The sequence below is a fragment of the Tachypleus tridentatus genome, chromosome 6 (assembly GCF_004210375.1).
Source record: "Tachypleus tridentatus isolate NWPU-2018 chromosome 6, ASM421037v1, whole genome shotgun sequence".
NCBI lineage: Eukaryota > Metazoa > Arthropoda > Merostomata > Xiphosura > Limulidae > Tachypleus > Tachypleus tridentatus.
The window spans coordinates 139,704,694-139,728,832 of NC_134830.1; the positions used below are offsets into that span (position 1 = coordinate 139,704,694).

Sequence of the window (24,139 nt, forward strand, 5' to 3'; positions counted from 1 at the left end):
AGTCATTTGCACCGTATAATAATCATTTAATAACTATGTTTTGTCTGGAAAGAAAGGTTTATAATATTTTTTAACAGAGAATTTGCTTTCCGTAGCTTATACCTTGTTCTACAAGTAACACAAAATCTAAAAACAACGTAAAATTGACCATGTTTCAGAAGCACTGCGCGTAGTTGGTTACACCACGCGGAAAACACGTGCTGTAATGGAACATATACACTCCGACGCTGCCCTTCCCGTTGTTGCTGACCTTGAACAATGGTTTCCTATTCGTACAATAAAGAGAAAAACTGGGACAAACCAGCTGATAAGCTCAGTATGAAAAAGAAAGTGAAACTTGCTAAGGAAGTCGTCACGATCTAAGTTAGTGATGGCTGCAGTGAAATATGTGGTTTGTTCCCATTTTGTCTTCACTAATCAAATCGTCTACGACAAGTTTTATATATTTGTATGTAATATCGGTATGCCACTTTATTGTAAATGGCAAAACTTTAAAGCAGTAATGTAATTTCATTAGAACACGCCAAGTTTTTTACGTCATATTTTTGTACTGTAATGTGTGCATGCACATAGAAATATCGTTGTGTGAATGTTTTAAAAGTCTTGGATTATATTGTAAACAGTATAATACAGAAAAAAAGGAAGTTTGTTTATAAAACTGTGCCAAACTTGTTTTTGTAACTTATTCGATATTTCATAACTGGATGATTGTATGTTTTTAGATTTACTCCAGTTTCGTCCGTCTCCATTGGGTCAAACGAATTTCTCAAAATACTTTACTCAGCTGGGCCATCACTGTTTGTTTTTAACGTCATTTGATAAAACAAATTTATCCCGTGGAAATTATGAAACTTAAAAATTTATCTGTGTACATTGTTACTGGACAACAAGCAAGGTGGAGCTTTTAAACTCTTTATCTGAGGTGTTATTCCCAACATAAAATTGGTCACGTCACTTGTTTAAAGACATTTCAACAACTCAAGCCCAGTTTCTAGTTATATTAAATGCAATATCACGTAAAGAATGCGCAGTTGGTAACAGAAAGACAAAAAATGGAAGATGATATTTAATATCACTTTTGGTTCACATCTTTAACGTTTACAAATTATTCGTGTGTGTGCGTACGAACCACACCATGCGGAAGACAGTTGTTTGATATTCGCACGTGGCAGTCAACTTTCATTTTTATTCTACGACTAAATCTGACCGAAATCACCCCCCCACACACACACACACACACTAGTGTAGCGGTAAGTCTACGGATTTACAATGCTAAAATCAGGGTTTCGATTCCCCTCGGTGAACTCAGCAAATAGCCTACTGTGGCTTTGATGTAAGAAAACACACACTGATCGAAATCCATAAACTTTGAGAAAGCGTTCCCTACTTTTCAGAAAAGTAGGCCAGGAAATGTGCCGACTTACGTGCACCATGCGAGCGAACGTGAGTTTTTGAACACAACGAAACTTTATTTGTAATTATCCACCCCCCTCGAGCTGAAACGAGGTAGCGAATAAAAAAAAAGAACGTGACCGGAAGTGAAGAGATACTTACCGTGACGGTAAGTTATCATTTTATAGTGTAGAATTTGTTCGAAACACTTGAGAAAACTGTCAATTGATGAATCGGATGGCTGAAACTAGCACTTCATTAATTAAAGACAGTGGAACTTTACAGCGATGTACGGGTATTCTGGGTAGGTGATTATTTCTGATGAAAATATTTATTACATGGAAGCATTTGTCCGGTTTAGATAAAAATGTAAAACAAATAAAAAGCCAGCATTGTGAAATGAGAAAATGAAAACTGATTAACCGCTGATTTCAGTGTACCCACTTTTACCGAAAACTGTAAATGGGCGAGATGCGTTCTGTTCACAACCCTATCGAACCCTAAACTTTAGTGTCTTAAGTCTATAAGCTTTCCGCTGATGGCCGCATGGTTTGGTCGTTCGATTCGTAATCTGAAGGTCGCGGGTTCGAATCCCTGTTGTACCAAACATGTTCGCCCTTTCAGCCGTCTGAGCGCTATACTGTGATGATCAATTTCACTATTCATTGGTAAGAGAGTAGCTCAAGGGTTGGCGGTGATGACTAGCTGCCTTCCCTCTAATCTTACACTACTAAATTAAGGACGGCTAATGCCGATATCCCTCATGTTTCCCAGAAAGTATTCGATGTACGTGATTTAAATCAACACATTAAGCCTCACCTCAAATAAAGTACTGTCCCTTACGGACAGATCCTTAGGTGTCTTGAGGATCTCCAAATTTGTAAGGTTAGCCGTTAGAAGAAGTTCCAAGATCAAAGCGTTATCCTGGGAGGTTTCCGGCCAGGATATAGGTGTTAGTTTTCTGTTTCGAATTGCATCGTAACCAAAGTGAAAATGTTATTTAAAAAGCTCAGTAAATTCTAGACTCTCACGTGTATTTTACTGAAGTCAACAACCTCATATCGCTCAAACAGAGTAAAATAATAATCTAAGCTAGTCTGTGGGAAAAGTAATCCAGATATTCTCGCAGTGTAACGCAGTTTTAAAACGATTCAGTTATTCACGCAGTTTAACGTGGTTTTGAAATACCGTGTGTCATATCCTCAGTAAAATTTAGCATTATTTAGTGCTTCAACTTCTAATGAAACTTTTGGTCACGTTTTTAAGATATAATAATATTAAATATGGAGTTATACAATCCCTCTATATTTTGGCCTGTTAGTTAGGGTGCTCGATTCGCAATATACTAGTCGCAAGCTCAGGTCCCGTCGTCCTTTCAGCTGTTGGGACGTTATAATAAAACGGTCAATCCTACTATTAGTTGGTATAGAGTATCCTTAAAGTTAAAAGGCTATATTTCAGATGGGCCTCTGCTGTAATTTTCCAGTTAGAGTCCCCCGCCATGGAGACATGCTCTTGTAATTATAAATACAATTTTGGGTTTGTTGTTGAGCGCAAAGCTACACACAATTAACACTCCTACAAAAAGTGGGGCCTAATAGGCCCCAGAGCAACTTGAAAGGTTATTAATATTAGGCTAATAATTTTGTATTTAAATGAAATTGCCATTTAAATCCATTAATGAATGGATTAACGAGATTCCCACTGACCCTATCTACTATCTAGCGAAACCACAGCCAGGGGAACGGGCTTGGAGAAATCAGGACTAGAAACGTCTTTTCGTAGGAGTGTCAATTGTCTATCCATGCTTTGCCATTACGTATATCGAATCCTGGTTTTTAGCGTTATAAGCCTTCAGATTGAATTACTAACTAGAGTATAAATATTTTACACTTTAGAGTTTTGTGTCAGAGTTGTTTATATTCTTTATAGTTACTAGGTTCTGCTTTTTCTGGGTGCGCAATACAATAATTTTTGTTGTTTTTTATATTTTTAACACATGTACTTTTAAACAAACGTTTTTCTCTTACATTTTCTAACAGACAGTACTATACACAAGACCTAGTCAGACGAAATGTTGATCGAAAATACTGCTAGAAAAAAAGACTGTGAAAAGTACTAATAGGTCTAACCGCTTCCGCCATCTTGGAACATCGACGGCTGAGCAGAAAAGGCGAAATACAGAATTGTATTATCAAACAGCCGAATAATTCACGCAACACAGTTTTAAGTTGGAGCAGGCGATACATTTAATATTTAGCTTAAACCTCTTAAAATTCATGATAAGTAATGTTGAAATCAAATATATATGGAGTAAAATAAGTGTACCTACATGCCATATTCGTTGTATCTAAAATATTGATAACACTGCAAATATAATTACTTAATACAATAGCAAAACACATCTAATTTTTAAGACCCTGGCACGGCCTGGTGGATAAAGAAATTTATTCACAATCTGCGGTAGTGAGTTCGAATGTCGTCATCGAGCATGCTCGTCCTTTCAGCTGTGACAGCTTTATAATGGTACGTTCAATCTCATCATTTCTTGGTAAAAAAAGTAGCCCAAAAGTTGACGGTGGGTTGTGGTGACTAGCTGTATCACTTCAACCTGAGGACTGCTAGGGCGGATAGCCCTCGAGTAGCTTTGAGCGTAGTTCAACAAACAAAGTAAAAATGAAATCCTTACTAAATTACGTAACTGATATTTTGATAAAATTTTTCACTGTTAGATTTAACTGCATTCTTCAAACATCTGATCTGTCTTTTACAACCTGCAAGTCTATTCTTCTCATTCAAGAGAAATGTTTTATTTAAAACAGAATTTCAAGAGACTTAAAAATCATTCAATGTATTTTCTTTTACAAAAACAACAACAACGTCACCTAATGTCAGACATTAGAGTAACTGTATAGGTGATCCAAACTTCACCAAAGTATATATATAATTTTGTGCTAGGCTTTAAAGAAGTTGCAGTGTGAAAGGCAGAACAGTCAGTAGAAATTTAAAACTCCCAATAATAAAGGGAGGAAAAGAAGCCAGACAATAACTCTTAAAAACATTGTGGATGTGGTTAGGCCTACTGAACTTTAAGGAATTTTGTAACTAAACCAATACGTCAAATAGTCCAAGTCTTGTTGTCTCGTGATCGAACTTGGGATCCGAAGGTTACCGTACATTGAAGTTGTAGGTGTGTTATAACAGTAAAAATCAAATGTTGGTTTTCAGAAATTGCTCAAATTATTGAAAATAATTTTTTTTTTATTTGTTCTACAACCGAATGTGATTTTTTTTTTCTGGTGATAATATATTTCATAGCCAACATTTAAATCTATTCTAAATATAGACAGTTGTTACTAAATAATAAAAGCGATAAATATATGCTTTCATTGTTTAGATTACGCTTGGCCTAAAATTAATATTTCGATGTGGTTTATCTGAAACACTTTTTTTTCCTAAAGTGACATATATATATATATATGATTGAAAATCCAAAATACGTTAAGTATTTGATGCCATTTACCAAACGTCAAAGTAAGACATGACTGCTTTCTCAAATTATTTGGCGAGACCTACTACAATCGTTTCATTTTAAAATATGTACGTCTTCAAAGATATTTTTAGGAAACGTTTGGTTTGTTTTGTGTACCGTGACGAATACCAGACCTCAATTCGTTAATTTAACGTTACTTTGATAAATTCTACGCGCGCAATTCGACTCGTACGAGAAAAAGAAAGCGTGCTGAAGCAAAACGTTACGCGACAACCAAGCGGTAAGTGTGAAGGAAGCAAGATGGGAATATAGGGTATTAACTTTAAACATAATTAAAAGTTCGACGTGATTAAAATAACAAAACAGATTGTAAAGATATACTTTAAATGTTCACTCGTTATTTTTTTTAAATGAACTTTAACACGAACTGTCATGATAGCACCCAACTGTTTCATGATAATTAATTAGCATGTTTTATAAGTACTGGGTCAATTTAAAAAGTTTTGTTCGTTTCATCACCCAAAAGTGTCGTGAGTAGCTGTAAGTACCAATCGGGTGTTTTTATGTTGTTGTTGGTTTTTTGGGGGGAAGAAGTCAGTTAATATCGGCCATTGTCTATTTAAATTGCCACCAGTCTGTATAATTTTTAGTTTAAAAATTGTATGTAAAGAAGTATATTTGTACCCAGATAAACCCGAAGCACCGTTAACCATCTTAAAGTTTGAGCGAGAAAGTTGTATTTCTAGGCCTAAATGTAAATTGAAAAAATGTAAAAAAATTACCTTATTTCGTGCTAGTGTTAGCTGGCCTAAACTCCAGAAACACGGTTAGATTCTATTTTAGGTTGAATAATTCGTTTTTGGTTTAGTTTTTGTGACCCACATAAAAGTCTTATTTGCACGAGATAGCCGTGAGATGAACCGTTTCTTGCTAGCATTTTTCGCGTGTCGTTGATCTGTGCGACCCCGGAAACGACGTGCCTAGCTGAAAGTCGAAAGTTTGACATGCCAGGTTGCACAGAAAGAAATAGGGTCGGTGAAGTGACGGTTACGAACCCCTTAGGTTATCAGTGCTCGTGTCATCTTGTGGAAAGAGGTTAAGAATGGTTGTTTGGTGAAAGCTGAAGGGTTTACTTCGAAGATAATGACGTGTTATCTTTTTTACCCAACGTCGTCAAGGGACGTGAAACGATGTAGGACGTAACGTTACGTATCTTACAAAACCGTTCCTTATGTTACAATAAAATACAGCGTTTCGTTTCAGGTGAGAACGAATTTAAAAACAGTGCCAGTTAACTTTAGTAACTTGTCTAAAAATTCAAATACGAATTAGAATAACGTTGAAACTATCATAGATCGACAAAACTATTTCCTATTGTAGGTCTAGTCATTTAATAATTGATTTTTTACATGGCACGAAACCCATAAGTTTATGTATTTCCAGACGATTCTAGTCTTGCTACGAGAAAAGACATTGTATTAATTATGTTATTCAACCCTGCGCTTTCTGTTTCTCTGTAAAGTTTTTGCTATTTGTTTGAAGTTAATTCGGGTGATTTTTTTTATTTTGGTTTTTGTAAATTATTTTTGTTGAAAAGGAAAACTACAAGCTTATCATAAAACAATGTTTTTGAAAATTTGAAATGAGATCATTTAGGTATCATATTATAATATGAATCTATATATTTTACTTAATTTACACACTGACAACCCTGTAACATCAGACGCGTATATTCATGGTAAAAGTAGGACTTTTCCATTTCGTATATTCAACCTCATCTGTGCATTACGTTACACATGTACAAACACTCCAGATCAGAGCCCCCAAGTTTCAGGAATAGTCCTAACTTAGGACTGCAGGATAAGAAAGAGGAAGTAATCAGTAGCACCCACCGCCTTCACGGCTACTCCAAGCGAAAAGCGGGACTCTTTTTCTGTGCATGTCAGGAGGTCTTAATGTGTTACATTCAAAACTTAACTACGGCTATCCTTATATTCTATTTTGGTTGTCATTGCGATTTTGTGTTCAAGAACTACCTCCATATTTATAGAGTTAGCAAGGTCAAATATAGGAGGGGGGTAGGTAACCGGACCCAGAAGGTCAGTCCATACTTTATGGGGGTCTAGGAGTAAGTTTGACGCAGACTGGTCCTTGTAGCTTGACTAATATCTTTTTGCTTCCTACACTTTTAGATACACTGATAATTGTCTCCACCTTACAATCATGATAAACGGTGACGTAAACTTTGTATTTTGTCACTTTATATCTCTCTCCCAGTACTGGGTGCTTCATCGTAAAGAGAAAATTAAAAGTTTGATAACTTATCATGATTATCTTATCAAAAACTTATAAAACTTTTTATTTTCAGTTTTAAATAAAAACGTTACAAAAAAGTGTGTTTCGAATTTTCATGCAAAGCTACGTGAAAGGCTATTATCTGCATATAACCGTCTCTACTTTCGGACAGAACGATGACCCTACGTTTTGGATTATTCTTGTCTGAACAGTACAGCGGATTTGAATGTTACTCCAATAACAAGCTCTAGACTATGAACCTTCGGATTCACAGTCCAAGAGCACTAACCACTAATAAGGTGTGTGAACATAATGTTACAATATATATATGTATATGGTTTGTTTGTTGGACTTTGAATTTCGCGTAAAGCTACACGAGGGCTATCTGCGCTAGCTGTCCCTAATTTAGAACATTCATATATGGACAGACAAGAATATTCACTCTGGTGTTGAAGGATTATTAAGTATTTAAAACATTCATATATGGACAGACAACAATATTCACTATGGTGTTGAAGGATTATTAAGTATTTAAAACATTCATATATGGATAGACAACAATATTTACTCTGGTGTTGAAGGATTATTAAGTATTTAAAACATTCATATATGGACAGACAACAATATTCACTCTGGTGTTGAAGGATTATTAAGTATTTAAAACATTCATATATGGACAGACAACAATATTCACTATGGTGTTGAAGGATTATTAAGTATTTAAAACATTCATATATGGACAGACAACAATATTTACTCTGGTGTTGAAGGATTATTAAGTATTTAAAACATTCATATATGGACAGACAACAATATTCACTATGGTGTTGAAGGATTATTAAGTATTTAAAACATTCATATATGGACAGACAACAATATTTACTCTGGTGTTGAAGGATTATTAAGTATTTAAAACATTCATATATGGACAGACAACAATATTCACTATGGTGTTGAAGGATTATTAAGTATTTAAAACATTCATATATGGACAGACAACAATATTTACTCTGGTGTTGAAGGATTATTAAGTATTTAAAACATTCATATATGGACAGACAACAATATTCACTATGGTGTTGAAGGATTATTAAGTATTTAAAACATTCATATATGGACAGACAACAATATTCACTATGGTGTTGAAGGATTATTAAGTATTTAGAACATTCATATATGGACAGACAACAATATTCACTCTGGTGTTGAAGGATTATTAAGTATTTAGAACATTCATATATGGACAGACAACAATATTCACTCTGGTGTTGAAGGATTATTAAAACAACACTGATATAAACTTTGTTTGTGAATCGTTCTAGTGGAACTTTCCTTTTAAATCAAATATTCATGTTTGCGTAGAAATTGACGTGCGGCAGAGTGAACAGAAATAATTAAACTTTAAGAAATTAAAATAGGGTTCTTTATTTTCTGTTTCGTTCTTCGTAATTATTTATAGTCTATGGGAAAACCGTATTTGAGAATTAAAATGTAGTCCCGGTGTGATTGGTGGATCGTATTGTAGTGAAACAGTTTTTAACCTAGTGCTAAGGTTCATTTCGACATCTTTTTAAAGTTTTTTTTTGTTTTTTTTTAACGAGGACTGTGCTTGTGTTCACTACTGAATTAATAAATAGGACAATTGGCTCAAGACGTTTCATGTCGACAACTAAATTTGCAACTTGCGAACACCCGTGATTTGCGCTCACAACAAGAGCACGGCGCGACGAGTTGGTGGCGAACATTACCCCATTGTTTGGTCGTGCTTGACGCATGCGTGGAGTGTCATAGAAGTGTTTTCAACCATTGCTACTAACACGTGGCTGACCTAACTTTGGCTGAAAATCCACATATTCTTTTTTTTATTATTATTTTGTCTTATAAGACTTCATATTCTATGTTTGTTTGGCACCAACTTAAAAGTTTTGTTATCGTGGTTCTCGCAATTCAAGGGGCAAGTACTGCATTTGTTGGTTGGAAAATGAGGACATGTCTCAAGAGTAGGCTTGAGGGATTATAATGCTCACATTTGTGGTTTGATTGTAGACTCAGCACATATAGCCAATTAAGAAGCTTTGTGCTGAACAAAAGCCAACACAAACAAATATGTGTATATCACAGTTCACCCACAACAACCATAAATACGATTTGTAATTATTCGAGAGTAACACTAATGGCTGAGGACGACCAGATAGCTGAAATATAAAGTTCCACTGCTACGTGAAGCTCCATGATGTTGGGCTGGCATCATGATTAAATTATGTATTGATTCAGAATCAAAGGCTACATCATGGTCTTCTGCAGATGGGTGACGCAAACATCAGCAAATAACTCAAGACAATCATTCATGACCACTGCTAATGCTGGGGTTTGGGTGTTTGCACTGTTATCAAGTCTCTCGTATACATTCACCACGTAATTCCCTAACCTTCTCTTCTTTCTTTTAGTAGGTGTCTGGTCAATTTCATCTCAGTTATTTGACAAGAGTTCGCTAACAGTATGAGCCATAGCTGTCCGTTGCTAATAGCTTAATTCCACTTGGATTATCCACGTTCTTAAGTCCAGCCATTCCCAGTTTGGATGATTCAAGACATCTTGTAAACGGACTTGTAGAAGTAATAAGTCCATACAATCCGCCACGTTATTCACTCCAGCCACTCCCAGTTTGGATGGTCCAAGACATATTGTAAACAGACTTGTGAGGAACAACGTTGTGGTTTTTATTGAAATCATTTTACAGTTAAACCAGGGTAGTGTTCTCATTTGGATTTGTTTTTGTTATGATGGTGCATAATCTTGTGGAGTGCAAAAAATTAAGAAGTTGCTAGCCAGGACATATTAAAATATTCTATTTTAGAGCTTTCTCAGAATCCTTGTTTTTATTACATATCTTAAAGTTGTCCTTTAAACAGTAAACACACTGCACATCACCACTGCTTTAAGTTGTTCCACAAGGGAAACTTATCTTTGTAGAATGAAGTTTGCTGTCTCATTACTGCCTAACCTAAAGAAAGTGAAATGTATATTAGAAGAAAAGTTAATGTATTTTCAAACAAAGTTGTTAATGGTGGGTGCAACCTTTGAAACAAGAAGCTTAAGAGCCAACTCCACAAAAGCACTAGACATTTTTCTAGTGCAACTTTCAGTCTGAGCTACCTTTCCTTCCTGTTGGAAAATAATGGCAACACGAGAAAGATGTTAACTTATAATGAAAAGTATTTAACAGTGTTTCAACCCTGAACCGTTCATCACTTTGATGACTAATAACCTAGACCTAACATTATCTAGGATGAATCACGAAAGAAGTTAACAATGTTTCAACCCTGAGCCCTTCATCAGTTTACACTGTTGACTAATGACCTAGGCCTAACGATAAATCACGAACAACGTTTGAAACCTAAGTCCTTCATCAGAGTACACACTGATTGCTATTTTGATATAGACTTTATCAACATCTTTCTTCCATAAGGTTCCGAAACATGTTAACAAATCAATATTACCTTGCCGCTAACTAGTGACCTCTGCCTAACGTAGGCGTCTGCTGTTGTTAATCAAAGTTAATCGATTTTTGTACGTTCTTGTTTTGTCTTCAAATATTATACTAACTAGATGATGAAATATTTGTCCTTTTTAAAAAAAAGCAAATAACAAAAAACACAACAATTTACAGCCCTCCTGTATTCACTCCTGCAACTCAGGCTAAGTACGTGATGAAAAAAAAACAACGAAAGAAAATATCTTCTCGAGTTAAAGGCATAAATTATTTTACTATATCATTACGCAACAACAATTAGTTCCAGCTTTAGGACGAAACGTTGTCATTTTTATTACCGAAGTCCCCGGTGGGTAGGCGGTGTGTTTACGAACTTACAGCGTTAAAATCTGGGGTTCAATTCCACGGGATGAATATAGCAGATAGCCAAATGTGGTTTTGCTCTAAAACGAACCTTGCCAAAAAGTTCGAAATTATACAGAAATGACTGTGGTCTTGTTTTTGAAATAGGGAGAAAAAATGGTGTTTATAATTTATTTTGTTAATATAAAATAGCTGTGGATGAAAACATTATATCAGTACTTCATGTTTTAGCGTCACCAGAGATTTGTATTATCCTGAAACTAGAAATAACCTAAAAAAACTGTTCTAAAAATAAAAATACATTCCATCTCGAAATCAATGGATTCGAGGTAAATATTTCTCGGAATCCAGATTGCTATATTTTCAGAATACTGCACATGACCTCTCTGCCCGCGATATTTGACCTCTCTGGAAGTGATATGTGTTCTCTTTAGATGTAATATGTGACTTCTCTGGATGTGATATGTGGCCTTTCACGTTGTGTATTTAACTTGTTTGGTTGCAATAAGCGACCCCTCTGATTGTAATATGCAACTTCTTGGTTGTGATAAAGTTTTACATAGTACCTGTTATATGGGCTAAAACCATTACCTTATGGAGGGGGTTTCGACTTTCGACATATGAGAACTCTCATCCAATCCAGACAATTTGTTTGTCTAGTGTTGCCTGTGAGACTAATTGATATATGATCGTCGTTACAGATCTCTAGGTTAATAAAAACGTAATTTATTTTTTATGTATCTAAACTGTTAAATTTGAACAAAAACAAGTTTCGCTTACTTTTATTGGTATTCTGTAAATCATGCAGAAAACAAATGTATTAAAAAAAACTTTAATTTTTCTTATTTGTATATTCTGGTAATTGTTCATTGTCTTTCAATAACAAATGTATTTACGTGTCCAGTGATTTTAGTTGCCTCTTACTCGTCTGTATAGATTTGAAGGATATGTAGAACAAATGCTTCTATTTTATTATCCCGAATTATTCAGCAAACAAAGTGTTTAAGATGCTAAAAATAAATATTAAATCAGGTTTATCAATCGATAACATGCTTGTCACCAAGTTGTTTGTTATGGTTCCCTGTGGAAGAACGATTGATTGGTATTGTTTCCCAACGTCCTAATTATGTAGTTTTCTGTGTTTGAAGTTATTCGGAAATAAAGGAGTTAAAGAGACACACAAATAGATGTATTACCGTATAATTCAATTCCGTTTCCATAAGTTTCAAACTCAGCCAAAACCGTGTTTGTCGACCATATGTTATATCAATATGCGAGTTTTGCACGTACTCAAATTATGCAAGCGACATGCCCTAGGCTACTGACGTCATGGTAGACTTTGTAGTCTGTTTTATCTGTGTTTTTCTTTTTCTTTTTTTTCTATCCAGAAGTTAAAGCACTTCCTTACAGAAAGGAGACAAGCCATTCGTGAAGGTCAACCACAAAAGTAGCTCTTCCACGTGGCAAAAGATATTAGTTAAAAAATGGTTATATATGTATATATAAAACAATTATAGTTATGTGTAGAGAAAACAGGGTAACATACATGATGAAACTTAGTAGAATGGACATTTGTGGGGTAACATACAATTAAATCAACACAAATGATTGTCTGTGTTCTGTCCAACCCAGGTATTGAAACCTGATTTTTGGTATTATAAGCCCACAGACATAATGCTGAGCTTCGAGAGGACAGATAACATACTCTAGGATAGACAAAATAAACAGAAACATGTGTTAAATCTCTCCCAATTTTTTACCTTCTCCCAGTAGTATGTCTCCGGATTTATTCCTTGCGGTGGACACAACAACTCAATGTGGCTCTACTCTAAATTAAACAAATATCTCCTTTCATTTTTTAGTCTTTTTAACCCTAACTTTTTACACAATCCATTATGCCTAAATTTTGAAACTCCCCTCTTCAGTGGCACATCGGTATATTTGCGGACTTACAACGCTAGAATCCGCGTTTCGATACCCTTGAAGAGCAGAGCACAGATAGCCCATCGTGTTGCAAACAATAACTAACTTCTCATTTTCGTTAGCCTAGTTCAATACGCAGGAAACTCACGGTGTGAAATGAAAAAAAAATCGATTTGTTTGGTTGTTTTAGAGCAAAGTCATACTACGCACGCAGCGAGGAATCAAACCCCCGATTTTAGCGTTATAATTCAGTAAATCTGCCGTTGAGCCATTTAGAGAAAAAATTGTGACAAAATGTATTGATTAAAACTTTAGTCGATAAATATCACGAACTTTTCACTGAAACAAACAGTAAATAGAGGAAGGTTGACCAATGCGACACATAAATTCTGTTTGCGAACTTCATTTGTTCTATTACATATTAATATTTTTGTTATTTTATCCTTGGAACAGAAACCTTGAAAACACGTGGGGGCATGAAGCTGAAGTCGTTCTGGGTCTGGAAAGCACATTAAAAACCGTGCTACGGGGTTTTCAACGAATACATGGTGCTGCTATACATAGTCGTTATAGGTTATTACTTAGTGTATTGATTCACCCTACCATGGCACGAGGTTTAGGGGAGCACGGAAGTCTTTGCCCACTCCATAAAATATTTTTGGCTACTTTTACGTTGGCTATATAATCAAGCTAATTATGGGACAACATAGATATCTTTTCAGCCCTAAATAAGACGTATAACCTGTTTTATTTCTCAAAAGTTTCACTTCGTGTTTATTCGTCACATACAAATAATCTGAGTAAACAAGACAGGTTTCTTCCCCCGCCTGTTTCAGCGGTAGTTTTGGAGGCTTATAACGTTAAAAACTGGATTTTAATACCCATGGTAAACACAGCACAGATAACTCATTGTGTAGCTCAGTGTTTAACTAAAAACAAAACATAAACAATCAAACAAGTGAACATCATGAGGTCATAGCGGTTAAGCAAATAAGTAACAAATGTCACAGCGAAGTTACAAGTCAAGACTATATGCCAACATTGGGTTTCTAACATGTAGTTCTTTTCTAATGTTAGTATCTATGACTCAAGTAAATCAGTGTCCAATATTAGTCCAAGCCATCTTCTAATACTTTAACTTTCTAAATTTATAAAGAGTTAACTGTTTGTTCTTTACCTATTTTTTACTATAAGTCTGTCAGTTGTAACAATATTTACCATAAGTCTGTCAGCTGTAACACTATATACTGTAAGCCTGTGAGTTCTAACAGTATTTACCATAACTCTGTCACTTGTAACAATATTTATTATTAGTCTGTCACTTATAACAATATTAAATTATTTATTATTTCTTTACAGACATCAAAACCCTTTGAACCAAAAACACCACTGAGTGTACATTATATACACCAGTGAATAGTTTACACTGCACACAAACTGACACTGTATACACCAGTGAATAGTTTACACTGCACACAAACTGACACTGTATACACCAGTGAATAGTTTACACTGTACACAAACTGACTGTATACACTAGTGAATAGTTTACACTGCACACAAACTGACACTGTATACACCAGTGAATAGTTTACACTGCACACAAACTGACACTGTATACACCAGTGAATAGTTTACACTGTACACAAACTGACTGTATACACCAGTGAATAGTTTACACTGTACACAAACTGACACTGTATACACCAGTGAATAGTTTACACTGCACACAAACTGACACTGTATACACCAGTGAATAGTTTACACTGTACACAAACTGACACTGTATACACCAGTGAATAGTTTACACTGTACACAAACTGACACTGTATGCACCAGTGAATAGTTTACACTGTACACAAACTGACACTGTATACACCAGTGAATAGTTTACACTGTACACAAACTGACACTGTATACACCAGTGAATAGTTTACACTGTACACAAACTGACACTGTATACACCAGTGAATAGTTTACACTGTACACAAACTGACTGTATACACTAGTGAATAGTTTACACTGCACACAAACTGACACTGTATACACCAGTGAATAGTTTACACTGTACACAAACTGACTGTATACACTAGTGAATAGTTTACACTGCACACAAACTGACTGTATACACTAGTGAATAGTTTACACTGTACACAAATTGACACTGTATACACTAGTGAATAGTTTACACTGTACACAAACTGACACTGTATACACCAGTGAATAGTTTACACTGTACACAAACTGACACTGTATACACTAGTGAATAGTTTACACTGTACACAAACTGACACTGTATACACCAGTGAATAGTTTACACTGTACACAAACTGACACTGTATACACCAGTGAATAGTTTACACTGTACACAATGTATGACACTGTATACACCAGTGAATAGTTTACACTGTTCACAAAATATGACACTGTATAAATCAGTGAATATTTTACACTGCTCACAAAGTATGACACTGTATACACTAATGAATAGTTTACACTGTACATAAAGTATGACACTGTATACACCATAGAATGGGTTATACTGTACACAAACTGACACTGTATACACCAGCGAATAGTTTACACTGCATACAAAGTATGACTGTGTATACACCAGTGAATAGTTTTCACTGTAGACGAAGTGTGACACTCTATACAACAATGAATGGTTTACACTGTACACAAACTGACACTGTATACACCAGTGAATAGTTTACACTGTACATACCAATGAATATCATTAGAACACACACCAATGAACAGTTTACATTGTAAGTACAACGGCTTGTACGTCAGTTTATTACCGTCTTAATGGTTATACAACAATGTTTATCTCCTTTTCCCAGGGTTTCTACGTCAGAGTTTATTAACGTCTGAATGGTTATACAACAATGTTTCAGTCCTTTCCCCAGAAATAAAGAGAGATAGAAAGAAGATTAGTGGGTAAGATAGAATGTCAGTAGTGTACTAGCTTGGTAAGAAATATCACGTATTTCTTTTCTTCATACATATTAAGCGTACGTGACTGTCGGTCTATCTGGTTACAAGTTTTTTAACTTGTTTGGTTTCAATTCTAACGATACAGCTCCGAAGAAAGCACGATAAAACTTTCTACCAGAATGTGATAAATAAAAAAGGAAAACATCATTGACCGAGTTTACACTGTATTTTGGCAACTAATCAAACCGCAAAAACGACTTTCAGACGTTTCGAGACCACTGGTCTGCAGCCCTTAGATAAGCCTGACTCAGCGATAAAAGACGCATGCGTGGTATGTTACCCTATGAGGTTGATTGGTTGGTTGACGTTTTATGATTAGTGGGTGTGTAACGTTATTAAACCTAACTTTAATATTTAATTTGTATTCTTTACTTATTAACAGACAAAAGTTGTTTGGCCCACCCCTTAAATACCAAAAGTTTCAGGTTATAGAATGATATTATTTCTTTTACATTTCTCCTTTTCTTTCAATTAATAAGTTTTACTTACGTTTTATCGCGATCAGTACACACGCCTATCTGTTATAAACCTTTCATTTATCTATGCCTGCTCAAATACACACACTTATATTGGCAAATTTATATCCCATAATCACTTAACATCCAAAAGTAATATTATGCAGCTGTTCCGATGTGGAATGAGGGTTGAAAAGCGTTTTAACTGATCCACACATGTAGAATGGAAGATTATTTGAGCTACAGGAAAATGGGTTGTTTTGCTAAACGAATATTTTCAAACCAGTTAAAAAAAACCCAACAAGAACCAACTATCACGGCTAAAAATGAAGATTTATTTCTTGATTTTCTTTTTTTGGAAAGATAACTGTGCAACTGCCTTCATCTCTTGTACTCGCCAAGATTTAACGATTACTTGTTTTTACAAACAACAGGCTTCTTGGTATTTATTAACCCCTGTTTATTGTAACCTGAGACTTATAATAAAATAATTGTTCGTTAAGTATTAGTTTAACCTTGGCTCTCAAAGTCATAAATGACAAATCAAGGATAATCTTATCGGCCACAAGATGTCGCTGTACGATTCCTGATCACCACAGCCGACTATTTCCGAGATAAAGGAAAGTATATATTCTACTTGACTCCTAAAACATGATCAAATACTTTCTAAGTTTAATTGAGGAAATATATATAAATTACCTAATTGGACCTGACGTATTAAAACGCATTTCTTCCTTTCATTTTCTTTTCTTACACTAAATGCGCCCGCGTCGCGCTAAACATGCTCGCCCTCCTAGCCGTGGGGGTGTATAATGTACGGTCAATCCCACTATTCGTTGGTAAAAGAGTAGCCCAAGAGTTGGCGGTGGGTGGTGATGACTAGCTGCCTTCCCTCTAGTCTTACACTGCTAAATTAGGGACGGCTAGCACAGATAGCCCTCGAGTAGCTTTGTGCGAAATTTCAAAAAACAAACAAACAAAACAAACTTACACTAAAAATTCCCAGAAATTAATTTTGTAGCGTCATCTGTCAGGAAACTCGAAAATTAATGATACAAATATAAATCACCTCATTATTTTACAAATATGGAAGAAAAACAGGAAAATTTACAGCAATTGTTATTTGCTTTTTAAGATCCCACACATTAAAAACAGGGTAATATGTAAGCTTCCGTTTTATTTTTTTCATTTAAAAATTATTAAAACTTTGGGTGATTTCGTGCCCTGAAACTTTGGGTTGCTGATAGATTTATAGAAATATTGGCTCATGAAATTTCTTTATTTAATTTGAATATAAATAAAATAAAAAGTGTAGGTGAATGTAGACCCTTAAATTCAAGTTCAAAGACAAAAATTAGAAATAAAAAAGCCCCTCCACCCCTTACCCTCCGGTGTTAAAATTCAGGTTCCGATATCTTCTGATCAACAAACAACAACAATAAAAACCTGATAGTCTTTAGGCTGTTGTTGGAAATTTTGGGAACTTACAACAATAAAATTCGAGTTTCAAAACACACTCTCGGCAGAAAATAGATATCCAACTGTTTATATTTGTACTAAACGACCAAACGACTGATAGTACACAGCTTTTCACCTGTAAAATGTTTTAAACGTTGCTATTACGTGACTTATAAAAGTTTCTGATTTTATGGGTTTTAACACTATACAACGGGAAGTTGGTCTTAAAAATCATCCATTGTCAAAAGATAACTGTTATCAGTGTCGTAGCTTTTGGTATGGGATATCAACGCCAGCCTTAGATCATACCACAGACTTCGGTTTCGAAACACGTACTAATTTATATAACTTACACGTTATCTCGAGCTCGAGTTGTTTAATCACATATTTAATGTTTAAATTAGCCAAACACCTGAACAGTGGCTTCTCTGCGATGTTCAGGACAAATACATCTTCTTAAGGTTTTTTAAATAATAAGAAACCCATACGATGTTACTTTCAGAACTGAGAGAACTACGCATTATGAAAAAATAAAAATAAAGTCTAGCTCTATATAGAAACACACAGTGAATATGAATAAAAACAGTATTATATACACAGAATATATAACTGAATTTTTGTAAAAAAAGTTATCAAATAGTACTTAAAAAAGACAAAAAAAGAACGAATCGCTTTATGATCGTTAATAGCAAAATAAAAAGTATACTATATGGCGTTTTTGAAGCCCCTGAGACTAAAAGCGACTATTCTAAGAATAAAAAAATTACACCTCAGGATAAAGGGAGATAACGAGGGAATTAGTAGGAGTTTTAGTCCTGCAATACATCGATAAATATGAAAAACACCTTCTCATTTTTATGAAAAGAAAGCCTTATCTCAAACCAGGCTGTTCTTATAAGGTACACATAAACGAACGCATTTTTTTCAAGGATAAAAGAAACTTGGTTGGCTAATTTCCACCAAGTTTATCTCTCGTTACAAATTCCGTTATTAAACAAGTTCGTATCTCCTCCATTGCCCTAGTGTCAGCACTATGGACTGACATTTTATACGTTTAGATTTTATACGTTAATCCCACCAAACACGGTGAACAGGTTTGATTTTTGTTGATTCGTTTTAAAGATAATTTTATGATTGAAGTATAGAATGGTTCTACGTGTTTTCAATACGTCCGTTATTCGGAAGTTACAAATATGTAAATATTATTGAAAAAAAATCATAATTTAGCGATGAAAACATTGTAGGGTAAAAAAATATTTTAATCATAGAACAGCTAATATTAATAATAATAACCTGACTTTGTTTGTGAAAAAATCATAACTACTAAACTATAATCACAGATATCCCTGGTGTTTATAAATATTGTTATCTAATCCAGGAAAACATAGATTATAATACTAATTTATCCATATTTTTTATTTCACGTGCTATAGTCTAGAGTGCTGCCATCTATCAATGGTGATTGACTACATGTTTTTATGTTTGTTGAACATATATATATATAAAAACATATGGTATGAGTAGAAAAAGCACTATGTAGAAGAGCAAACAGCATTTCGACCGCCTTTTGTCATCATCAGGTTCACAAATAAACTGACCGATAGCTGATCACATGTTTGAAGGCACTGTGTAATCAGTGTAGAAATGTAGTATAGTATAGTACAAGTAGACAAATGTCCTAGTGTCTGTCTCTTACAATAGCTGTCTACAACCAGTACAGTATATTACAAGTAGACAAATGTCCTAGTGTCTGTCTCTTACAATAGCTGTCTATAACCAGTACAGTATATTACAAGTAGACAAATGTCCTAGTGTCTGTCTCTTACAATAGCTGTCTATAACCAGTACAGTATAGTACAAGTAGACAAATGTCCTAGTGTCTGTCTCTTACAATAGCTGTCTACAACCAGTACAGTATAGTACAAGTAGACAAGTGTTGTAATGTTTGCCTCTTACAATAGCTGTCTACAACCAGTACAGTATAGTACAAGTAGACAAGTGTTGTAATGTTTGCCTCTTACAATAGCTGTCTACAACCAGTACAGTATAGTACAAGTAGACAAATGTCTTAATGTTTGTCTCTTACAATAGCTGTCTACAACCAGTACAGTATATTACAAGTAGACAAGTGTCCTAATGTTTGTCTCTTACAATAGCTGTCTACAACCAGTACAGTATAGTACAAGTAGACAAATGTCCTAGTGTCTGTCTCTTACAATAGCTTTAGTTATCGAAGTCTTATTTACTTCATTGAACCACACAAACCTAACTAAACCGAACATTAGTTATTGAAGTCTGATTTACTTCATTGAAACTACACAAACTTAACTAAAGCGAACTTTAGTTATTGAAGTCTGATTTACTTCATTGAACCACACAAACCTAACTAAACCGAACATTAGTTATTGAAGTCTGATTTACTTCATTGAACCACACAAACCTAACTAAACCGAACATTAGTTATTGAAGTCTAATTTGCTTCATTGCACTACACAAACTTAACTAAAGCGAACATTAGTTATTGAAGCCTGATAAACTTTATAAAAACTTTCAAATCCATCTTGTGTCACATCAAATATACAGGGGTGGAAATTATTCTTCAAATTTGCTTATTTAAACAAATTCTGGAGAAATGAAACACTTGATGGACTTTTCGTGAACCGATAATGAAACTCAATTTTTTTCATGGAATGAGCTCGTGTCGTTTGCCAAACTCGGAATTGTTAGATATATTTATTTAAAAATGGCAAAATATGTTTAAAGTGCAAAGTTATACAACGAAAACTGCCAGTTATCACATCCTCTAAGAAAGACCCAAACATTCACACCAGGATACAAGTGTGTGTGTGTGTGTCCATTTCCGGTAAAGTCTGTATCAGCTGCGTGTTTCGTGTGAAACGAGTGTAAATTATCAAATGGTGGAGCTTTGGCTTTAATGACATTGCTGTTACTTGTTTCTGTCGAGGGACGACGTTTTAGTTTCTGGCTGATGTCGTTATTGAAACTGTCAATAAAGTAAGACAATTCCCTCGATCAGTTGATGTAATATTCGTGAACTATTTGTGTTTAGATTCTAACACTCTGTAATGTCTCATTTGTAATTCACGCGAACGTTTGTCGCGTTCCCATGACAACTGTATTGCTACACGCCCGATTATTTTCCCTGAAAATTCCACATAGCTTTTACGTTCTGGAGAATGGGAGGGGCGAAAGAAAAGTCGAAAAGCCAACGAATGATGAAACAAAGCTATCTTCAGAAGTGATCAATTTATGTTTAATTCGTTGTAATGAAGGAAGGAAAAGAGACTATTGTCCGAAACGTTGTATTGACAATAGTATATATAAACATCTGTGGTAAACTTCTTGGTGGTTTGACACACAACATTTTATCTCTTTCAACAAACACTAAATTTGTAGCGACACAATTAAGTTATATGCGCTTAAAACAATCACTTCTTTAAAGCTCCTAGTACTAAACCTTACAATGGTTTAGTAGTGAGTATGAGGGTTTAAACAACTAAAATACAGTGGACAGAATGCAAATGGCCCATTGTCCAGCTTTGCATGTTTGTTTTTTCTGCTTGCTTTTTTTGTTAAAATACACAATGGGCTATCTGTGTTCTGCTTAACCTATGGGTTTTTAGTGTTATAAGCCCTCTGCGTTTAATTAATCAAACAATCGAATGTATATTTGTATTTCTCTTGTAGCAAAGCCACATCGGGCCATCTGCTGTATCCACCGAGGGAAATGGAACCCCTAATTTTACAGTTGTAAATCCGTAGACTTACTGACGTTCCACAAGGACAAACAATCGAAAAACTCATGCAATAAACAAACATTGAATCAGAGAATTTCTCTCTAGACGTAATGACTACTTGGCGATACGGAATGTATTAATACAAAGTAATTAGACAAGGTTTTGTTACTTCACAAAGAGTTAACTGCGGGGAATCAAAACTCGGATTTCAGAGATGTTATTCCGTAAACTTTCCGCTGACCCAGAAATATGTAATAATCTCAGCACGTAAGATAAATGTATAGTGAGATGAAATACTAAAACTTTTGTTTTCTCTGTTTTTTATTTTCATAATTTAAATCACACAGTGACCAATTATAACACGGTAGTTGAGGCATTGCGGGAAGAAATGAATCTAATCGACCAATCACAACACAGATTACAAAAAGTTGTGCGTTTAATCCGCCAGTAAGGAATGTTAAGAGAAATATGCTAGCTGAGATATCACAGTGAAATTAGAACTCAAAGTTCGAATATTACTAGAGGCTGTTAACCTGAGACAAATAATAATAATAAGAGTTGGGCATGGCCCTTTGGTAGCGTGTCCGAACAATGAATCCACGTTTACATGGTTTCTATTGAAGCAAAAAAAAAAAAAAAAACGTGGTTCGAACTATGGGTCCCTAGTGAGTGTTTGTCAAATTCCACTATGCAGCTGGGCCTTGTACAAGTTTTTGCGAAAAGCTCTAAAGCAGTCTAACAATGACGCAGCTTTGTTGATTTTAAATTTCGCGCAAAGTTGCACGAAGGCTATCTACGCTAGCCGTTCCTAATTTAGGGATGTAAGGAGCTAGTCATTACCACCCACCGTCAACTCTTGGACTACTCTTTTATCAACGAATAGTGGGATTGACCGTTACATTATAACGTCCCCACGGCTGAAAGGGCGAGCATATTTAGTGTGGCGGAGATTCGAATCCGCGACCCTCGGATTACGAGTCAAGCGCCTTAACCACCTGACCATGCTGGGCATGGCGCAGCTATTAACGACCTTACATTATTTTACCTTTTGACTTAAATAACAAATGTTATGAACAACAAAACCATAACTTTCTTTTCGAAGCCTATCAGTAATTTGATTAATTGTTCAACAGTTTTAACTTTAAACTTACTTGAGATTGTATGTGAATAAAACTAGAAATTTTAGTAATAACGACCGATCGACACAATGAATTAAAACTCAAAGTCTTATTGGGAACTGTTAAGAACAATAGTTTGAAAAGCGGGTATGATATGACTAATGAACGTCTTGTCCCTGGGGGTTAGAATGTAGTAGTCCTTGGGTATGTTTTCATAACAACATAACACACAAAAGTAAACCAGAAGGATAGAAGGTAAAAACTGGTTTACCAAACAATTTACTTACTAAACCGACTTGAAATTCTTTAAAACCGTCGACTGTTACACAAATATTAATTAAGGATAAACATACCCCACCTGGTGCTTTATTTTAAAAGTATTATTATTAGATTAAAGAACCATTTCATTAACAGTTTTAATACAATTTAAGTCCGATCGTAACACAGCACCCAAATCATTCGAAGATAAAAGAAGTAAAAGAAAAAAAAAGAGTCTGTTTTAAAATAATTGGACTCACGCAAGCACGTGTCATAGTCAACACTGAAAGTTGTTTCACGAGTCTGTGCACGCGCCAAGCGAAATGTTTGTTTGAAATTTTGAGTGGAAAGCTACGAGCTTAACTAGATGTATGATATCCATCACACAATCGAACCAAAAATATGTTTTTGTTTTGTCGCAGAGCTAGCTACGCAATACAACGTCTGTTCTATGAGATTCGAACGTCGAATTCTAGTGTTAACAGCTTACTGCTAAGCCAATGAAATAAAAACAATTCAAGGTGTTTTAATTACAAAAGAAATAATTAAACCTCCACACTCGATATTTTTTTACAAATGTTACAGAAAGTAGTTTCCACCGGTTACATAAACAGATAAACTAGTTACAGTTATTTTGAGATATTTGTTAAATCTGTAACTTTATTATTTGGTTTTTTAACTGTAGCTTTTTTATTTGGTTTTAAGTTTCTCGTTACCTGCAGCTGGCTGTGGACGTAGATGCTTGTGCAAATCTGTATCAAATATATTACAAAAGCCTGGAATGTCCTGGTGGTTAGAGTGATCGATTGGCAATATTCAGGCTGCAGTTTCGAATCCCCGTCACCGCACGTACTCGCCTTTTCAGTCGCGGGTCGTTATAAATTTACAGTCAATCCAACTGTTTGTTGGTAAAAGAGTAGCCCAAGAATTGGGTGGCGTTAATTAGCTTTCTTCCCTTTAGTCTTTCAATGTTAAACTAGGGACGGCTAATGCAGACAGCTCTCGTGTAGCTTTTCGTGAAATTCAAAACAAGTCAAGTAATATCAAGACATTACGAAAACAAACCAGTTTCATACAGCCGACATGGCTAGGACTATAATACCACATGTTACGACAAATATAATAATTAACAT

The 24,139-nt window shown here is 35.0% G+C and overlaps 1 protein-coding gene across 1 annotated transcript in view; it reads left to right on the forward strand.

The window, feature by feature from the left end:
* Nucleotides 1-1,109: 1,109 nt before the first annotated feature.
* Nucleotides 1,110-24,139, forward strand: part of LOC143253826 (uncharacterized) — a 45,333-nt gene continuing 22,303 nt past the window's right edge. Inside the window, exon 1 of the mRNA XM_076508244.1 lies at nt 1,110-1,561. The gene's annotated coding sequence lies outside the window, so the exon portion shown is untranslated. The remainder of the gene's footprint in view (nt 1,562-24,139) is intronic.